We start from the raw sequence: 8,460 nt of genomic DNA, 5'->3' as shown, positions 1-8,460 counted from the left end.
TCAGAATTACTTAGGGAAAGGAGGTGCCTTTATGGGTGTAGGTGTAGGTTTGTTGTTTTCACTTGTTCTGAGAATAGGTATCAAAGGCGGTTTGTTTGGATTGAGTGAACTCTTTCTGGTAAGTACTTTGACAAGGCGAGTGTTTTTATGTCTGTATATAAAACGGTGTTCGTGGTTGTAGACATAAGAAGAGAGAATGCATCAATGGATGTGTCCTGTCTAGTAGAAAGCTTGCCAGCCTTCATACTGCCCAATTAATGAATGGACTGCTGCTTGACTTATGGATGGGCAACATCTGCTATCCTCCAAAGTTCCTGTTTTCTTCCTGAATTCTGGCCTCTCTAAAGAATAGGCTCATGCTTTTGTGTCCAAGATATGTACCACCTCCAAGCTCTGTGACATGGACATGTACTGGATACCTGAAGGGAATGACGAGCTTCTTAGAAAACTCAGATATCAGTATGACCAGTAAAGTCTCAGTGGAGAAAGCCTGCTTTGTGCCTTTTGCTTACCTATTGTTTTATTGCCCTGAATGTCAGGAAGGTCTCTGCCTCAGGCCTCCCCTTTGTGAAGCCTGAAGGAAAGAGTTCTCAAATTGAAATGAATGGGCATCGCCTGTGGCTCTGTGCTTAATTGCTTTGGAAAGGGATGTGTGTGAATCAGCCTCTTGGCACTGTGTGAGGCTGTGGCTTCGATTCTCAGCACTAGATGGATCCAAAGAAATATCTCATGTGTGCATCCAATACAAAAATGGCTAAAAGAGCAGATATTGTAGATGAAGTCTCTCGCCTTCCTATGTAAAGTTCCTGACCTCCATTAAGTGAGAATAGTGATACTTTGGGTCAAATGAGATATTAAAAGCCCTGTAGAGGCTAGCCTATAGGTGCATGGGTTTTCTCATGATTTCAATTCACATAAAGAATCTAAACCGCACAGTAATTAGGCCTCAAATTGGAGAAGCAAAGCAGCATTAACGGCATGCCTATTTGATCACTCTTGGTTAACAGGAAGGGTGTCTAGGCAACACAGACTTTAGGAAAATGAGGGAAAAAGGGAGCTTATTTTGGACACTGTTGTGGGCTGCGCCCCTCATGGAAACCTGCTACCAGAGGTAATGATTAGTGTCTATATGGAAGAAGATGAGGGCCATGTGGGAGTGTTTTGGTTTTAATTGTGGACGTTTGTATCGTGGTTGGAAGAGATGACTGGGTCCACCTGGGCTTGAACTCTGGTGTGACTCCCATTAGAGACTGAGTTCTGGAACTGACCTCAGAGCAGTATTGCCATGAATTTTGTCGGGAATTTATTAGGCCATGCATGAGAGTGACCCTTGGAAACTGAGATCTAAGGCCAGTGTGGATTTCCACAGAGCACTGGGAATCTCAGCCAGGATATAACATGATTTTATTTTTAAAGACTTGGCAGCCATAGTTGAGAGTCAAAACACACATGGAACTCACATTGTAGACCTCAATGGGTCTGGCTTCATGTGACCTTTTGGCCACTCTTTGGGAAGACTTACCTGTGAGAGTTCTTCAGAGCATTCATTGAAATGAGCTTCCTCACCATTTAATGGTTCCTGAATTAATTGAAACCCATAGTGCCTCCAACTTCATCCTTGAAAAATGGCTAGATAAATACCATGAAATTTTTGAAATTCCCATGACCAGGTGGCACTGGAGAAACTTTGGATGTCCTGTTGCTGATCATGAGTATACCAGACGGTGCCTTGATTGACTGGGTTTCATGAAAATGGTGTAGATCAGATATGCCAGTAAGTTGGAGCCTGCTGAGCAGTGGGCCTAGAGCAATGTTGGGCAGGTGTGTGACACAAAATATGCGCTGGGGCCATTTCGATCTGCCATTGGCTTCCAAATGCCTTGTGACTGACAGGATGCAGCCAGCAGACCCTTATTTGTAAAGGCATCTTGTTATATGGAGAGTTTTGACCCTGTCCCTTACTTTTGGAAACTCCTCTACCACCTCCAAGTTTGTGAACTCCTGATCATATTCCATTCCAGATTTGTATTCTCAGAATTCCTAACTCTTTTTCCCTAATTGTGTCTTACTTGGGGTGAAAGTATTGTCAAGGCATTGTTCTGGATGACAGTGGGAAAAATTTTGTGTAGCACATATTTGCATACACATTGGATTCATTTTCCAATTTTCCATTCAGAATACTAAATCCCTGACACTAACATATACCCTATTGGACTCTGACTACTAATCCTAATATGGTGGAGTAAAATAACCCAAACGGAATAGAAATACAAGCAGTTCAGAGAAGTCATGGTGTGTAGTTGGAATTGTCTTTTGCATTATATTGGGTAGAAGGTATAAACTAGTTAATTTTTTTATTGAAATAGTTCTCCATGTGTTTTTAAAGTAAACAAATGTATGAATTCGTGTCTCCCTTTCTCCGTAGCATATTCAGCACATGTATTTTTATATGCACATACAGAATCCTACCTGGTACCACTCGTACAATCTTCTGAGGTGGCTTACTTGGCAGATACAAATTGCGAGAAGACATCACAGCTCCTAAACACTGTTGGAACAGAAAATTAAACCTATGGGTGAGCTTCCTAGATGAACAACATTATACATAAATCCATGTTCGGTAAAATGAATATTTTTGCATCTGTGGATGATTTATATTTCATGGTGAATTTCGATTGGCATATATATTGCTACTTTTTAATGTCTGTGTGTGTGTGTGTATATATATATATAAGGGTGGAAGTGGTGATAAAGTTTGGTAGGAGAGGTATGGGTTTTGTGTTTTCAAATTGTCATTTTATTTTTGTGTTGTTAAATGATGGAAATAGGGTTAGGGATGTTGAATAAATAAGTCGTGTGTAAAAGTATAAATTTAGGAGTGCTAGTATTGCTATTAATGTGGAGAGAATAATATTGTTGTTTGAGATAAGTTCTTTGAGAATAATTCATTTTGGCGCAAATCCTGTTAGGGGGGGTAGTCCTCCTAGCGACATTAATACAATTAAAATTATGGGAGTTAAAAGGGGGGACTTATTTCATAGATTTGATAGGGAGGTAGTAGTAGAATTCTTATAATAATAGAGAAGTATAAACATGTTGATAGTTAGTAGGATATAGATGATTAGGTTAAATGTTGTTAAGGTTGGGTTATATGTAACGATTACTATTATTCATCCTATATGGGCGATTGATGAATATGCTAAGATTTTTCGTAGTTGGGTTTGGTTAAGTCCTCCTCAGCCTCCTAGTATAATTGATAGGGTTCCTATAAATAGTATGAGGGTAGAGTTTATGGAATAAGCGATTTGGTAAATGATGGAGATTGGAGCGATTTTTTGTCATGTTAACATGATTAGGCCTGATTTAAGTGGGATTCCTTGGATTACTTCTGGCACTCATAGGTGAAATGGGGCGAGTCCTATCTTTATTGAGAGTGCAATTGTAAATATGAATGATGAAATTTGATTGTGTGGGTTGGATAGGGTTCATTGACCTAAGTTTATGAAGTTAATTATTGTGCCTATTATTAGGATTATTGATGCAGTGGCTTGAATAAGAAAATATTTACATGCAGCTTCTGTGGATCGAGGGTTTCCTTTGTTAATTAGAATAGGGATAATAGCTAGTATGCTTATTTCTAAGCCTACTCAAGTTAGGAATCAATGCGAACTAAAAAGTGTAATTATGGTTCCGGAGAAGAGAGTGAAATAGATTGTTGAGGAGGTTAGGGGATTAATTAGTACGGGAAGGGTGTAAACCAACATTTTCGGGGTATGGGCCCGATAGCTTATTTAGCTGACCTTACTGTTTAGGATGTGGTGTAAAAGGTAGCACGAAGAATTTTGAATTCTTAGGATTAGGTTCAATTCCTATAGTTCTAGAAATAAGAGGGTTTAAACCTCTATTATTTACTCTATCAAAGTAATTCTTTTATCAGACATATTTCTTAGATTTGGGGTGGTACGCATGCAGTAATAATTGGAAGAGAAATGTGTCATATGCACAGAGCCAGAGTTAGAGGTAGAAAGTTTTTTCACAAGAGATGTATGAGTTGGTCATAGCGGAATCGAGGATAGGATGCTCGGATTCATAGGAAAGTGGAGGTTAGGATGAGTGTTTTTAGAATAAAGTTTAATGTGAAGGTTTCAGGGAAGATGGGGTCTAGTAGTGCTCCTATGAAAAGGGTGACTGTTAAAGCATTTATTATAATGATGTTAGTGTATTCGGCCATGAAAAATAGGGCGAAGGGGCCGGCTGCGTATTCAACATTAAATCCTGATACAAGTTCTGATTCTCCTTCCGTTAGATCAAATGGAGCTCGGTTAGTTTCTGCTAATGTAGAGATGAATCATATTATTGCTAGGGGTCATGTTGGGAGTAAAAGTCATGTAAATTGTTGAGTAGTGATTAGTGTAGATAGGGTGAAGGATCCATTTATTAGAAGTACTGAGAGAAGAATAATTGCTAGTGTTACTTCGTATGAGATAGTTTGTGCTACGGCTCGCAAAGCTCCGATTAGGGCGTATTTAGAATTGGAGGCTCAGCCAGATCATAAAATTGCGTATACAGCTAGGCTTGAGGTGGCTAGGATAAATAGGATTCCTATATTTATGTTAATGAGGGGTTGGGGTATAGGTAGGGGGATTCATATGGTTAATGCTAGTGTTAGAGCGAGGGAGGGGGCAATAATAAATAATATAATTGATGATGTTAAGGGTTTTATGGGTTCTTTAATGAATAGCTTTATTGCGTCAGCAAACGGTTGGAGTAAACCGTAAGGCCCAACAACGTTAGGACCCTTGCGGAGTTGCATGTACCCTAATATTTTTCGTTCGATTAGGGTAAGGAAGGCTATGGCTACTAAGATTGGAATAATCAGAAGTAGGAAGTTTATTATAAACATTAGTGTTAAGAAGAGGAGTTGAACCTCTGGAATAAAGTTTTAAGTCTTACGCAATTACCAGGCTCTGCCATCTTAACAAGCCCTACTCTAGGGCGGGTTGTTTTTAATATTTAATTAAATTAAGATTATTTCATTCATTAAATTAAGGCGTAGATATATAATTGGCCTTATTTCTCTTGTCCTTTCGTACTGGGAGAAATGTAATAATAGATAGAAACCGACCTGGATTTCTCCGGTCTGAACTCAGATCACGTAGGACTTTAATCGTTGAACAAACGAACCATTAATAGCGGTTACACCATTTGGATGTCCTGATCCAACATCGAGGTCGTAAACCCTAACTGTCGATATGAACTCTTGAGTAGGATTGCGCTGTTATCCCTAGGGTAACTTGTTCCGTTGATCAATAATTTGGGTCAATTAATGAGTTGTAATTTGGACATGTTATGTCTAGATTATTATCATTCGGAGGCTAGTTTGTACTCCGAGGTCACCCCAACCAAAATCTTTAGTCTATGAGCAATGATTTTAATTCCTTAGATATTGTTAGGATTGTGAGACTATTAAATTTAAGCTCCATAGGGTCTTCTCGTCTTATTAAAAAATCCCCGCCTCTTCACGGGGAGGTCAATTTCACTGATCGAAAGTAAGAGACAGTTAAACCCTCGTTGAGCCATTCATACTAGTCCTTATTTAAAGAACAAGTGATTATGCTACCTTTGCACGGTCAGGATACCGCGGCCGTTAAACGTATGTCACTGGGCAGGCAGTGCCTCTAATACTATTTATGCTAGAGGTGATGTTTTTGGTAAACAGGCGAGGTTAGCGTTTGCCGAGTTCCTTTTACTTTTTTTAATCTTTCCCTTATGCATACCAGTGTTGGGTTAACAGTGTTATTGATAATGGTTTTATGATTTATTTAGTGTTATGAAGTTGTTAACTATCAGTGATTTATTCGGTCTGATATAAGCTTATGCAGGGAGAATAATTTCTTGTTACTTATTTTAACATAATTGCTTCTATTAGAAAAATAGATTAGTCCAGTGTTGGTTTAGGAGGTTATTAAAGGAGTTAGGTATTAAGTTTTGGTAATTAGGTTAAGCTTTAACGCTTTTTTAATTGATGGCTGCTTTTAGGCCAACTATGGAGGTTGGTAGGTTTACTCTCTAATTAAGGTTTATCCTTTGACTCTAAAGAGCTGTCCCTCTTTAGAATAACATTTAAATTTACATTTGGCTTATTTGTGCTTTAGGTTAATTTAAAGTAGAACTAAAATTCTAATCTGGACAACCAGCTATAACCAGGCTCGGTAGGCTTTTCACCTCTACTTATGAGTCATTCCACTATTTTGCTACATAGACGGATGAGCTCTTGTAAGCTGCTCATAAGTAGCTCGTCTGGTTTCGGGGTGTTTGGCTTAAATTCTTTTTGTCAAGTATTTTCTGGTTAAATCATTATGCAAAAGGTAAAAGAGTTAATCTTTGCTTTTTAATACTATAAATTTATTCTTTCATCTTTCCCTTACGGTACTTTCTCTATAGCTCCTAGTATAAATTTCTATCTCCTATACTTTATTGGGGCAAATGTTTTATTTATTGGGTGAATTGTAATTGGAGGTGGGAAAAGGTTGGGCTAGTATTAGTTCAAAATGTTCATAGTGAGTGAAATCTCTCGGGTGTAAGCCGGGTGCTTTAGGTTATTAAGCTACATTTTGGTTTTTCCAAACACACTTTCCAGTATGTTTACCTTGTTACGACTTGCCTCTTCTTACATATTTGGTTAAGTAAATTATTTATCATGTAGTGTGAAAATATATTTGAAGAGGGTGACGGGCGGTGTGTGCGTGCTTTATTGCCCTATTCAGTTAAGCTCTCTATTCTTAACTTACTACTAAATCCGCCTTGTGCTTTGAGTTTCATAAAAGCTATCGTGAAAATTTTTCTAAGATAATAGAAAATGTAGCCCATTGCTTTCCACCTTATAGGCTACACCTTGACCTAACGTATTAATGTAAAATTTTCTTGCTTACTGTTATACCTTTTTAGGGTTTGCTGCAGATGGCGGTATATAGGCTGATATTTGCTAAAGGTGGTGAGGTGTATCGGGGTTTATCGATTATAGAACAGGCTCCTCTAGAGGGATATAAAGCACCGCCAAGTCCTTTGAGTTTTAGGCTGTTGCTAGTAGTACTCTGGCGAACATTCTTGTTTGTTAAATGTTTATGTTTAGGGCTAAGCATAGTGGGGTATCTAATCCCAGTTTGGGTCTTAGCTATCGTGAATTCAGACGATTTAAGATTACTTTCGCATTTGATTTTCACTATTATCAGGACTTTTTACAGTTTAATAATATTTTAATCTTATTTAATTTATCTCTTAATCACGCTTTACGCCGTATTTTATTAACAGGGGTTAATCGTATGACCGCGGTGGCTGGCACGAAATTTACCAACCCTAGATTTAGCTTAACTTAGTCAAACTTTCGTTTATAGGCTTAATTTTAATTACTGCTGTGTCCCGTGGGGGTGTGGTGGAGCAAGGCGTTATGAGCCACTAGGGTAAGTGAACTTGATGCCTGCACCTTTTGATCAGTTAATAGATATAGAGGGCATTCTCACTGGAACGGGGATACTTGCATGTATAAGTTAGCTAGGAGTTAATAAAAAGGCCAGGACCAAACCTGTATGTTTATGGGGTATAGAATACCCATCTAAGCATTTTCAGTGCTTTGCTTTTGAATAAGCTACATTAACATATGAATTTTTAAGAGGTGTGCTTATATAGAGTTTAGGTGAGTAGAGTAATATGTAAGTATTATTGTGTAAAGGTAGTATAATTGCTTATAGTAATTTGATTAAAATTTATTTTGGGTTTCAATCTACTGGGGAAGGAGTTAATAAAATTTTAAGCAGATAAGAAGGTTGAAAATAGGTTTGGAGAAAGATAATTGTTTAAACGTTTATCTTAATTTAGATCTACTATGAGATTTCTGTTTTGACTCTTTTTTTGTCTATCGAGCATTAAGCCCGACTATGGCAGATAGTAAATATGTAAAGCGAGAATAGTGACTAATAAGTCCAGCTACAATTGAGTTGAATGGAACGAGGCCTCTGACGGCCAATGGTGAGTCCCTGCATCCCCCAAAAAATAAAACCACTAAAGGCATGACAGTGCAGTTATGTTGGGTCACGGGCTAGAATGGAACTAATCCATCGTGATGTCTTATTTAAGAGGAACGAGTGGGCGATTATGCGGTTTATGGCCCTGAGGTAGGAACCAGATGCCAGATAAAGTTCATAGTTAGCTACCCCCAAGTTAATATGGGATCAGAGCAAGAAGAGGGACATTCAGTGGGCGAGTAGATGGTTTCACGGAGGGTGGTAGATTATGAGACCAAAATTGGAAGGGGATAGTCATTTGGATCGAGGAAGATTTATGACTAAATGTGGTATGTACCGCTAGTGATGTTAATGTGCCATGTACTGGTTACACTTACGTTGGAGTGACTATAGTCGTGTTGGGGAGGATTTAATGTGAAGGGATAATGTATTGTGTTAT

At 38.3% G+C, this 8,460-nt stretch overlaps 1 non-coding gene and 1 pseudogene across 1 annotated transcript; both read right to left on the bottom strand.

Annotated features, from left to right (window-relative positions):
* Positions 1-2,690: 2,690 nt before the first annotated feature.
* On the bottom strand, positions 2,691-6,558 carry LOC143640483 (NADH-ubiquinone oxidoreductase chain 2 pseudogene; annotated as a pseudogene).
* Positions 6,559-6,616: 58 nt separating this feature from the next.
* Positions 6,617-7,587, bottom strand: LOC143640484 (18S ribosomal RNA). The gene has a single exon (XR_013154953.1). It is a non-coding gene; the product is annotated as an 18S ribosomal RNA (ribosomal RNA).
* Between the last annotated feature and the right edge of the window lie 873 nt (positions 7,588-8,460).

This window comes from Callospermophilus lateralis, unplaced genomic scaffold (genome assembly GCF_048772815.1).
Source record: "Callospermophilus lateralis isolate mCalLat2 unplaced genomic scaffold, mCalLat2.hap1 Scaffold_308, whole genome shotgun sequence".
Taxonomy (NCBI): Eukaryota; Metazoa; Chordata; class Mammalia; order Rodentia; family Sciuridae; genus Callospermophilus; species Callospermophilus lateralis.
Note: the sequence above shows the minus strand (reverse complement) of the source record. Positions and strands in the feature narration are given on the sequence as shown.